At 44.8% G+C, this 12,628-nt stretch overlaps 1 long non-coding RNA gene and 1 pseudogene across 1 annotated transcript; both read left to right on the plus strand.

The window, feature by feature from the left end:
- Positions 1–1,595: 1,595 nt before the first annotated feature.
- Positions 1,596–12,382, plus strand: LOC125110232 (uncharacterized). The gene is made up of 3 exons (XR_007130531.1): positions 1,596–1,766; positions 10,292–10,489; positions 12,269–12,382. It is a non-coding gene; the product is annotated as an uncharacterized LOC125110232 (long non-coding RNA).
- Positions 8,405–8,536, plus strand: LOC125080328 (uncharacterized; annotated as a pseudogene).
- Positions 12,383–12,628: the final 246 nt, after the last annotated feature.

The raw sequence follows: 12,628 nt of genomic DNA on the forward strand, positions 1-12,628 counted from the left end.
TCAGCAAGGGAAACTCTCCATCAAATTAATTATTCAATCAATAGATATTTTAAATAAATGAATATGGTTGTGGATTTAATTGACTTTGTTTTTGAATAGGTAATACATTCTTATGGTTCAAAGCTCAAAATTTACAAAAAGGTTTATGAAAAATCCTCTCTCCTCCCAAATAATCGTGTTCTCCACCCCTCCAGGTAAACATCACACCTAGTTTTTTTTGCACTCAGTAGAAATAGTGTTTGCACAAATTAGCACATATGAACACACCCTCCCATCCTATTCTCCCCTCCCCCAACAATGATTGCATACTTTAACACTGTCCTGTACTTTGCATTTTTCACTAAAGATTATATCCAGGACATCTTTCTATGTCAGTTCACAAAGAGCTCCCTTGTTCTTTCATAAGTATGGATAGTATCTTTATTGTCTAACTGTATTGTAATTTATTTAACCACATGGACATTTAGGTTCTTCCAGGCTTTTGTTTTTACAAACAGTGGTGTAATAAACTGCTTTGATGAGGGGTTCAGAGCTTCTCTTAGTTCCTTAAAGGAAAATGGAAGTCACATTCACTCTATCAGTTTCATTTTCAGAGTGGAGGGCATGTGCATTTCTGGATCTAATGCATACACCATTCCAACCTCTGAATTTCCACTGTGACTTTCCACAAGTACTTATGGAATAACCACTTCATGCTCACACTGTTGCCAAACACTGGGGATACTCCAGTGCCATGACAGACCCTGCTCTTCCTGGGGGGGGCACAGTTTGGGTGGTGCTGAGGGAGGAGACCTATGATCAACAGGAAGCCCAAAGGATGAACAAGAGAATTTCAGATCGTGATCAATGCTACTAAAAAAAAAGTTAAGGGGTGGCTGGGCAGCTCAGTCAGTTAAGCGTCCCCCAACTCTTGGCTTCTGCGCTGGTCATGCTCTTGGGGTTGTGAGATTGAGGCCCATGTCAGACTCTGCGCTCAATAGGGAGTCTGCTGGAGATTTTCTCTCTCTCCTTCTGCCCCTCCCCACCCCTTCCCGTCTCTCTCTCTCTCTCAAATAAATAAATCTTAAAAAAAAAAATTAAAATCAAGTGATGCCGTGGAAGGTGTGTGGAGGCCACCACTTAAGTAGGGACCAGGAATGGGCTCTCTTGGATCACTGAGCTATACTTGGGGGGGTTGGTTCCAGATGCAACAAACACAAGCCTCTGACTTTGAATTTGTGTGATTTGTAAAGCTTTTTCAGACTTTCCCCATCAATTGGTTGGTTGCCTCAAGAGCAGGCATGACTTTCCCAGGGTAGAGGGGTTGGAGACGTTTTCTTTTTTCCTCTCTCTGTATTCCGTTTTTGCAAAAGAGAAAATAATCTTGAATTATCCACTCCAAAGGAGGGTGGCCCCTCACACCGTTGGAAGAGGACAGAGCACTGAGCAGCGGCTGGAGGGCCAGATTCGGGGAGGTCTCAGTCTTTGTAACCCAAGCCACTGGGCTAAGGTTGTCATCCAGTCCAAGCAGCCTGAAGCCTGAGTCTTGGGGCGGGGGGCGCCCAGTGGTGGCAGCTCAGCCGGACTGTCCTTCTGTTCTTCAGGCTCTCGTTCTTCAGCCTCCTGATGTGGGTGCTCTCAGAGCTCGGAGCATTGAAGAGAAGGAAACATTGATGGGAAACCCAGGCATGGAATCCTTCCTTCATTTAAGGATGATGTTAAAGACTTTGAGCCATCCGTCCGGCACCAACCCCCACTGATCCAGCAGGAGCTGGCTCCTGTGTCCCGTGAGTGCTTCCCTCCCATTTCCTGCCTCCGTGCACACTTTCCTCCGTCTCTTCCAGCAGCAATGCAGGCTGTCCTTCCAGTTCCAGGTAGAGTGCCCCTCCTCCCTGAAATCCCCCAGCCCCTGATAGCCAGGTTTAAAGCCTTCAGGTCAGGCTAGGTGATGTCTTTCTTCCCTACAAGGTCCTTGGGGGCAGAAGCCTTGACAACCATGCCCACTCCTCCCATGTCTCTCCCCCAGAGACGAAAGAGCCTTGGCCATAGTAGTCCTTCAACACATGCGTGTTGTCCCCACAGAGTAAAAGTGCCACCCCTGGTTTGTAAGGCGACACTCTGTCCATAGCCGGGGGAGCTGGTGATGCTTGGGGGATGGCAACTCGCACATTGTTGTTACTTGATGTTGTTCTAGCAGGTCTATTTCCCATCCAAGTCAGCACTCTCTTGTTTTCTATTTTGGGTCCTGTTTCGCCAGAATGATTAAACAAAGGGGAAATCATCAAAAACCACAGCAGAGCCTGGTGGGGTGGAGGAAAAGGCAGAAGCAGCGTGTGGGGTTGAGGAGAGGGTGATAAAAATACAGTAAGTGGGTGGGAGTCTGAGAGACGGGGCGGCCCAGACGGAGGCTGCGGCAAGCAGCGCATGCAAAACAGGACCATATGGCAGAGTCTTTGGGGCAAGAGCCTTATGAGAATGGGGTCTGAGGTCTGAGTAACTTCACCCTGGGAACTGGCTGATTGTCCTGACTTGGGAGAGAAGGAAGCCAAAATTGCTTCAGAATTTTTTTTTTTTTCTTCCTGGAAAGAAGCGTGAACAGAAATTCCAGCTGAAGGGCCAGTTTCCTCCTTCTCCTTCCGTGCCTAGGGCAGGGCATACAGCTCCAGTCTCTGGAGAAGGGAACTCTCTGCATGCATTTCTTCCGTGGGCTGCTGGGAGATAGGCTCTGGTCCCCATATTCCTCCCCTGGATGGAGGGGAGTGACCCCAGATTCTCCTCACTGCAGAGTCCGGTTCTGCGGTGGGTCACTGGCGTATTTCCAGTGGTGCTGCTGGTGGTGGTGGGAAATGCCTTGATGTGGAAGAGACCAAAAGGGTTAGGAATCCACAGCATCCAAGGGAGACCATGAGCCTAAACTGGCTGGGGGCAGGGCCTGAGGGAATGAGAGAGAATGAGCCTTCCTTGCTTCTGGAGCTTCTGCCCATGTGGGCTTTTTTAGCAGCCCTTTTGGACAGAGGCCCAAAGTTCCTGCTTGGGCACTATGTACCTTGTAGCCTCTCTTCCAGAGACCACAGAGCTGTGCTGTGACCACTAGCCACATACGGCTATGAGCACTTGAAATGTGGCTAGTCCAAGTGGCGATGTGCTCTAGGCATAAAATGTGCCCTGAACTTGGAAGTCTTTGTATGAAAAGAGAATGAAAAATACCTTCCCCCTCCCAAGATTTTATTTATTTATTTGAAATAGGTCAAGAGAGAGAGCATAAGCAGGGCGGAGGGGTGGAGGGAGTGGGAGAGAGGTCAGCAGGGAGTAGGAAACAGACCTGGAGATCATGACTTGAACTGAAGGCAGATGCCCAACTGACTGAGCCACCCAGGTGTCCTGAGAATGTAAAATATCTCATTAATAATTTTTGTATTGTTACATGTTGAAATGATGATGTTTGGTTATATGGAGTTAAACAAAATATATTAGTAACATGAATTTCACCTGTTTCTTTTTCCCTTTTGTCAGTGTGGCTACCAGAAAATTTAAAATTGCGTATGTGGTTTGCATTATATTTCTGTTGGTTGGTGCTTGTCTACATAGTGTTTGTGTCTTAGGCTGGGAAAAGGACTGCAGGGGCCTGGTTAAATTTTTACCTGGAAGGTATCTCTGGTTTAAATATTTAAAAAAATACATGGGGCGCCTGCGTGGCTCAGTGGGTTAAAGCCTCTGACTTCGGCTCGGGTCGTATTCCCAGGGTCCTGGGATCGAGCCTCACATTGGGCTCTCTGCTCAGCAGGGAGCCTGCTTCCTCCTCTCTCTCTCTCTGCCTGCCTCTCTGCCTACTTGTGATCTCTATCTGTCAAATAAATAAAATCTTTAAAAAAAGTACATCATCTTACTGAATCAGTCATCTGTGATTAATAACAAAAATCAGGGGGTCATAGGGAGAAGGGGATTCTGTGCCAGGGGATAGACCCCCAAATCTGGAAGAGGACCCCAGAGAGAGTGGTGCTCAGCATTCATTCTGTATTTACCCAAGGATCCAGCAGGGAACAAAGCAAAGACTTCTCCTGCTCTCATGGAAAGGATAAGACGGGAGATAGAAATATATAGTCTAAACGCATTTAAGGAATGCAGGAGAAGACACTGCACATTAGTAGGAGATAAGTGATAGGAAAAAAGTAAAGCGAGTAAGAGGGTTTTGATTTTGAGTATGGTGGTCAGAGAAGGCTTCGTGGAGGAGATATCAGAGCCGAACCTTAAAGGAGGTCAGGGAGTGAACTGTGCAGGGAACTTGGGGGGGCATTCCAACTGAGCAGCCCAGAGGCTGGAGGGGGTCTGTTGTGTTTGGGGACAGCAAGTGGCCAGTGTAGTGTGGAGTGCACAGGAGGAGGCTAGAGGGGAGCCAGTCCGGAGAATGGAAGGGGGCAGACTGCTTAGGGCCTTGTAAGCCATCACAATGCCTTTGCCTTTTACTCTTTGCTCTTGGAGAGTAACAGGGCCATTGTGGCTGCTGAGTAGAGACAGACTCCATGGCCACAGGTGGAAGCAGGGGGCCAGTTAGGAGAGTGGGCATCAGGGTGAGATCAAAGACGACCCACCGGGGTGGCCAGAGCATAGATGAATGAGGAGAGTTGCCTGCTGGCCCTCTGGGTTTTCGTTTCTTTTTCTAAAAGATTTTATTTATTTATTTGAAAGAGAGAGAGAGAGAGAGAAAGAGCATGAGCTGGGGGGAGGGTCATTGGGAGAGGGAGAAGCAGACTGCTGAGCAGGGAGCCCTACTCGGGGCTCTATCCCAGGATCCCGGGATCATGAACTGCTGAAGGCAGATGCTTAACTGACTGAGACACCCAGGGGCTCCTTTTCTTTTCTCAGGCAATAGCTGAGGTGACTCTATTCCCGAGGCAGAGACAGCTGGCCCTCCACTAAGTGAGCCCCAGGCTTTCCTCCCTGGCTCACTAGCTGGGCTGAGCTGGTCACTCCTTGCTCACCAAGCTTTGGGCCCGCCTCCACCTGGGGGGGCATGCATGCTGTCATTGCCTTCACTCTCCCTCTGGCTGGTTCCTTCTCATTCAGGTCTCAGCGCAGATGTCAGCCCGCAGAGGGTCCTCTTCTGCCCAGTGCTTCAAGGAGCCCCATCCCCATCGATGTCTACCACGGTAGCCTGTTTTGTTAACTTCTTTGCCTTAGTCACTGGTTGAACCAATTAATTTCTTTGCTACTCCATTGTCTCTCACCGGCCCCAATGGTGGGGGCTTGGGTGCTTTGTGTCCCCAGTGCCTAGGACAGTGCTGAAAGGATGACTAGCACTTATGACACCTACTGTGACCAGCTAGAGGTCTGTCTTGCCCCTTAAACTTGAGGTAAGAAAGCAATAAGGCATGGACTCTGGTGCTGAGTAGACTGGGTTTATCTGCTCACTGTTGTCCTTGGGCAATTTTCTCTCTTAAGCCTCAGTTTTCCCATTTGTAAAACAGGGATAATATGTGTATCTGCCTCATGAGGGTGTTTTAAGGAGTGACAGGATGCATAAATCGCTTAACTCAGTACCTGGAACTATTATAATTATTGTAATGGCTAACAAGTCGACCATATCGTTCTCATCCTCCCATTGTCTAATTTTCTGTCAAGTGTTCCAAACTCCATTTTCCTGTCATCAAACACTCCTAAACAGTGCTGTCCGATAGAACTTTCTTTGATAATTGAGATGTTCTATGTCTGCGCTGCCCAGGGTGGTGACCACTGGCCCCATGTAGCTTCGAACACTTGATATGTGGTTATTGTAATCAGGGACTGATTTTTAAACTTGATTAAATTTTCATTAATTTAAATTTACATCTAAATAGCCACAGGTGGCTGGTAGCTACCATATTGGATGGCACAGCTCTAGAAACTATGAGTGATGGGAAGAAAAAGCTTTTCCTTTAATGAAAAACATTTGGGAGAATTTTAAACAAATGCAGTACTTTTTAAAGGAATCTTTACAGATCTAAATTTACTGTATCCGATTTGGAATACAAGAATATATTACATAGACTTTGATGGTTGGGATGGTTAAATATATAAAAATCCTTAACAAAAAGAGACCTTTCCTTCCCTTTCTGCTCCTCCACTGTCTTCTTCCTCTTACTTCTCTAAATCCAGTTTTTTCATTTCCTTTCGGTTTTTCTCTTTTCTTAGTGGGGCCTCCATCCTCTGGCTTGAGGGGAGAGCAACCTCGGTGGATGGAGGGTGGACAGGAAGAAAACTGCCTTGATTCATTTCTCTCGTGTTTCCAACAAGGTCCTGGCACCGTTTCCGGACTGTCTGGACCTGGGGAGGGCTGCCATTTGGGTCATTCATTAGAGTCAGGTAATTAAGAAAAATGCAGGACAATCCAGTTGGAAAATCATGAATTTTTGAACTGGGGAGTTTCTTAGCGGATGGTCTGGTCCAAACTCTTCATTTTATGAACAAAGACATAAAAACCCAGAGAGAAGTGACTTAACCAGGACCCGGTACTCCTGACCCCCGCCCTGTGCTGGTTCTAGAACTCCCAGTGGAAAAGCCCACATATTTTTCCAATTCTTTTTCTTAGAAACAAAAGCAATTAAAACTCTACTACACTAAACCAAACCAGACTTTCACATTTTGTTTTCCTACTCCTGAGCCTTTTAGACAGATCTCAGTAAAAATGTTTGGTCTCAATGCATGGGGAAAACATTAAAGGAATTCTTTGAGTTCTTTTGAAGAATGACTCTGTTCTAGAAATGTTTGCATCATGTGTAAAGTCCTTATTATAAATGAAATTACTGAATATTGCCTGGCTACTGTAATTTATTTTGTACATTTGCTTTTTTTTTTTTTTTTAAAGCACTTGGCTGGAATGTTTGTGGAAAGCTACTAATCGGAGTATGACAAGAATTTTAATTTCATTTTCAAAGCAACTAAGCGAAGCATAACAAGGTGTTTTTCGTATTTAATGTTCATCTGATATGGAAAATAGCCTGTAACAAACAACTATGCGAAATAATTGAATTTAGCAGAGTTTGCGTAAGAGTACTTATTTCTTCTAGAAATTAGATATTGGTGTTAGAGTTAAATGTTAAAGGTTTCCAGTAAAATGATTGTTCTGACGCTTGGAAGCTGTTTGAGCTTGGGCAAGTGACTTAACCTTTCTGAGTCAGCTTCTTTTTCTTGTGAAATGGGGCTAATAGGGGCACCTGGTTGGCTCAATTGGTTAAGCGTCTGTCTTCAGCTCAGATCACAATCTCAGGGTCTGGGATTGAGCCCTGTGTCAGACTCCTTGCTCAGTGGGGAATCTGTTTCTCTCTGCCCTTCTCCTTGACTTATGTTCTCTCTCTCTCTCTCTTCAAATAAATAAATAAATAAAATCTTAAAAAAAAAGAAGAGAGAGAGAGAGAGAGAAATGGGGTGAGTAATAGTACCTGCCTCAACGATTAGCTATAAGAATTAAAAGAGAATCGATGTAAAGCTTATAGCACAGTACCGGCCACATACAAGCAAAGAGTCACCATTGACTTACTTTTACTATTGTAAGATAATGTGAGCATTGCAAAATAAGTGCTGCACAAATGAAAACTTTTTTAATTATACTCATGTTTTGAAAACATTTTAATTATGAAAAGGACCTCAGGTTCCTTGAGGGAAAATTTGAAAATAAAGTAAAATATGGAAACAAGGATCACCCATAACGCTACCATTCAAATGCAACCTCTGACACTTCTATTTTTTTCTAGACGTTGTGCAAGTTTATCCTGTGTATATCATTTAAAATTGGATTTCTTTTTTTTTAAAGATTTTATTTATTTATTTGAGAGAGAGACAGTGAGAGAGAGCATGAGCAAGGAGAAGGTCAGAGGGAGAAGCAGACTCCCCATGGAGCTGGGAGCCTGATGTGGGACTCGATCCCGGGACTCCGGGATCATGACCTGAGCCGAAGGCAGTCGCCCAACCAACTGAGCCACCCAGGCATCCCTAAAATTGGATTTCTGGGGGCGCCTTGGTGTCTCAGTGGGTTAAAGCATCTGCCTTCGGCTCAGGTCATGATCTCAGGGTCTTGGGATTGAGCCCCGCATCTGGCGGCCCTGCTCGGCGGGGAGCCTGCTTCCTCCTCTCTCTCTCTCTGCCTGCCTGCTCGTGATCTCTCTCTGTCAAATAAATACATTAAAAAAATATTTAAAAAAATAAATAAAATTGGATTTCTGCCTTTCACTCCATTCACTTCATGTTGTTTGTTAGAGCAAATTTCTCACCCACTCAAAGCAAGCTTATCTTACTGTACTTTTAGGGCTCTCTGTAACTTGTTCAGTGTTCCTTTTGGAGTTAGCAGAGTAGAAATCAATGACTCTCAACTCGGACTGCACAGTTGAAGCACCAGAAGAGTTAAAAAAAAAATACTAATACTCAAACAACATCCTAATTTTATAACATTTCTAGCTTTGCGCAGTGGCAGTATCGTAGCCAATGAGGTTTATCCGAGGCGCGATTATTGCTAATTGAAAACTAATTTTATAACATTTCTAGGGATGGGCCTGGGTATTGGCATTTTTATTTTATTTTTAATTATTAAAAAAGATTTACCTTATCTTATTTTAAAAGGAGATTATTTATTTTTGAGAGAGAGAGAGAATGAGAGAGCACAAGCAGGAGGAACAGGGAAAGGGAGAGAGAATCCCAACCAGACTTCCGCACTGATCAAGAAGCCCTCTGTGGAACTTGATCTCACCACTCTGAGATCAGGACCTGAGCCAAAACCAAGAGTCAGTCACACAACTGACTGCACCACCCAGGCACCCCGATTTCATTTTAGAGAGGGTGGGGGGAGGGCAGAGAGAGAGAGAGAGAGAGAGAGAACCACAAGCAGACTCCCCAATGAGCATGGAGCCAATGAGGGGCTTGATTCCAGGCCCTGAGATCATGACCTGAGTCAAAATCAAGAGTCGGATGCTCAACTGACTGAGCCACCAGGAGCCCCTGATATTTTTTAAAAGCTCTCCAAGTGTTTGTTTATGTAAAGAAACACATAAATAATCGTATAGTTTTTCTATGTCATTATTGCATATCATTCCTAAATACATACTGCCTTTTTTTAACTGAAAAAAACCCTAAATTTTTGTGGTATTGCTGCCAAAAATGCATAGCTGGAATCTAATCATTAGGAAACATCCAACAAACCCAAATAAAGGAACATTCTACAAAATGTCTGGCCTGAATTCTTCAAAAATGTCGATGTCTTAAAAGACAAAGAAAATTTTTGAAACTATTCCAGAGTAAAGGAAACTAAGGGGACATGACGACTGAATGTGTAAAATGGAATGTGGATTTTCTTCTGCTAGAGAGGTTACGGAAATAATCTGAGAAATTTGAATAAAGTCTGAAGATTTGAAAATAATATATCATCATTAATAAAGGATTGAGGGATAAAAGGTCTTCGTGTCTAATTTAGTCTCAAAGATTCAGAAAAAAATATATGCACTAGATACATAGGTATGTATATATTGAGTCTGTGTATCTATATATACATGCAGAGAGAGAGAAATAGACTCAGAGAGGAAATGATAAAGCAAATTAGGTTAAGTGTTAACATTTAGGGAACCTGGGTGAAGGATATAGTGAATTTTCTTGCAAATTTTTCATGTCTGAAATTATGTCAAATAGTTCATTAAAAAAAAAAAAAGACCCAAATTCTTATAAGGAACTAAAAAAGGAATAAAATAAGGACAGGATTTTAAAATGCAGGAAAATCCACTTTTTTTAAAAAAATAAAATCTATAGCTACATGGAAAGAGTTGTTACTTAAGAAGAGATTGTTCTCAGAATATAGGCAAGGGAGCTCTCTCCGGGCTTTTCTACGATTTGAAGATTCAACAGATGCTGGCACAGTACCTCCAACAGAGGGCGGTGCAACCTTATGAAGACTGAATCACATCCCAAGGGTTTTGGGTAACACTACCCAAGGTAGAGTCTAAAGCCTTTAACAAATGGAACAGAGGCATTGAGAATCTTATAGCTGAATTCTAGCTATATCCCATTTTACAGATGAGCAAACTGAGGCTCAAAGAAGTAAAACCACTTGTCCAAAGTCATCATCACAAGCAGCCCAACTGTCTTGTAGGTGATAGCCACAGTTGTCATTCATCAGAGGCTTACTATGCGCCAGGCACTGCACGTACTAAGCCCTTTATATGTGTTAACTCTTTAATTACCCCCCTCCTTTTTTTAACCTGAAGCTGAGATTCAGAGACATCAGTAACGTAGCTGACGTCACGAATGAATGAGATTCTGGCTGTGCTCATAGCTAACGTGCCATTCTGTCCTATAGCTCTGCTGGGATACCTACCCTTGGAGAACTGATCCCCTACTAGGGGTATAGAACACAGCTGTCGAAACAGAAATTTATCTTGGCAACTGCTGATGGATGGATGGACGCACACAGGATCCAGAGATTCAGTGAAGGAAGATTCCTGAGACCGAGGAAAGCAGAAACAGCGGGGCGAGCGGGACTTGTGGAAATGGGTAGGTTTGGAGACGGTGAAGAAAAGGCAGAGACGAGAGAACAGACAGAAAATGGGGAGAAGAGCATAAGGTCTTGCTGCGGAAGGCAGTGAGGCTGAAATATTTTTTTTTTAAAGATTTTTTATTTATTTATTTGACAGACAGAGATCACAAGTAGGCAGAGGCAGGCAGAGAGAGAGGAAGGGAAGCAGGCTCCCTGCTGAGCAGAGAGCCGGATGCGGGGCTCGATCCCAGGACCCTGGGACCATGACCTGAGCCGAAGGCAGAGGCTTTAACCCACTGAGCCACCCAGGCGCCCCGAGGCTGAAATCTTGACTCCTCTCCTTGCTACCCTATGTCAGCCTCTAATGAATCCATCAGCTAGTCTTGTTAATTCTTTTCTTTCTTTCTTTTTTTTTTTTTTAAGGTTTTATTTATTTATTTAAGAACAAGAGCACACAAGCAGAGGAAGGAGCAGGGGAAAGGGAGAAGTAGGCTTCCTGCTGAGCAGGGAGCCTCATTTGGGACTCAATGTGGGACTTGATCCGGGCACTCCAGGATCATGACCTGAGCCAGAGCAGATGCTTAGCTGACTGAGCCGCCGGCTGCCCTAGTCTTAATAGTTCTACTTCCAGAAACATCTGTGGTTCTCCATTTCTCTCCATCTGCACTGCCACCCCCTGGCTCAAGCTACAGCTGTCCTCACCTTGACTCTTCAAAAGGCCTTCTAGTTGATTCCCTGCTTTTTCTTGTACTAGCCACAGTTCATTCTCCAGACTACACCCAGAGTCATCTTTTAAAACATCTATCAGACCATGTCACTCTCCTGTGAACATCTCAATGGCTTCCCATGCACTTAGAACAGAACCCGACTCCTCACCAGGCTCTGCCTGAGCCGGCCCCTGCTCACCTCCCTGACCTCATTTCCTACCAGCCTCTTCTTTGCTCTCATTGCTTTGGCCACATGGGCCTTCTTCTCACCCTAGAACACAGGAAGCTTGTTGCCATCCTAGGGCCTTTGCACTTGCTGTTCCTTTTGTCCAGAACACTTTTTTTCTTTTTTTAAGATTTTATTTACCCATTTGACAGAGAGAGAGCACAAGCAGTGGGAGCAGCAGGCAGAAGGAGAGGAGAAGCAGGCTCCCCACTGACCAGAGAACCCGATGAGGGACTGAATCCCAGGACCCTGGGATCATGAGCTGAGCTGAAGGCAGATGCTTAACTGACTGAGCCATCTAGGCGCCCCTCCAGAACGCTTTCCTTCCAGGTCTCCACGTGGCTGTTCCCTTCTTTTCCACTTCCCTCAGTGGAGTGGGGTCTGAAAGAGAACTGGAAATGGGATCAGACCGGCTGAGGTGGCAGCTCGTCCTGATTCTGCAGTTAGGGTTTGTGGGTAACACCATTCGATTAGGTCTTTAAAGGGTTAACATCCAGGTCAGGGGATTTTAGAGTTTAAAAGTCTTAGCCCCAAATGGGACCCAGTCCACATCTTTTCATCTTAGAGATAAGAAAAAATGAGATTAGAGCCGGGAAGTGACTTGCCCAAGGCCAGAGGACCAGAAGAGCTTCCTCTGTCTTCTGGAAACATTCCATCTCTCTGAGTTAGTTTTCATCACCTAGAAAATGCAGAGACAGAGTTTTCTCCACAAAAGCGAATATATACAGTGAGGGGGCTTTGCAAACTGAAATGAGGGGCTCAGGTGATATTTTAGTATTATCGTGCCATAACTGCCAGCTTGGCTTCAGCTCAGGCCCTGATTCATTCTTATTTTATTTTATTTTATTTTATTTATTTGACACGGAGACCGCGAGAGGGGGAATACAGGCAAGGAGAGTGGGAGAGGGAGAAGCAGGCTTCCCACGGAGCAGAGAGCCTGATGCAGGGCTCCATCCCGGGATCCTGGGATCACGACCCAAGCCAAAGGCAGACACTTAAACAACTGAGTCACCCAGGTGCACCCCAATTCATTCATTCTTCTTTTTAAAAAATGATTTTATTTATTTATTTGACAGAATGAGAGAGAGAGAGAGAGCAAGAGAGGGAGTAGGGTCAGAGGGAGAAACTCTTCCCACTGAGCCCAGCACTCCATGCCAGACTAGATCATCGGGGACTCCAGGATCATGACCTGAGCCAGAGGCAGGCGCTTGACCAAGTGAGCCACCC

This window comes from Lutra lutra, chromosome 10, assembly GCF_902655055.1.
Source record: "Lutra lutra chromosome 10, mLutLut1.2, whole genome shotgun sequence".
NCBI classification, from domain to species: domain Eukaryota; kingdom Metazoa; phylum Chordata; class Mammalia; order Carnivora; family Mustelidae; genus Lutra; species Lutra lutra.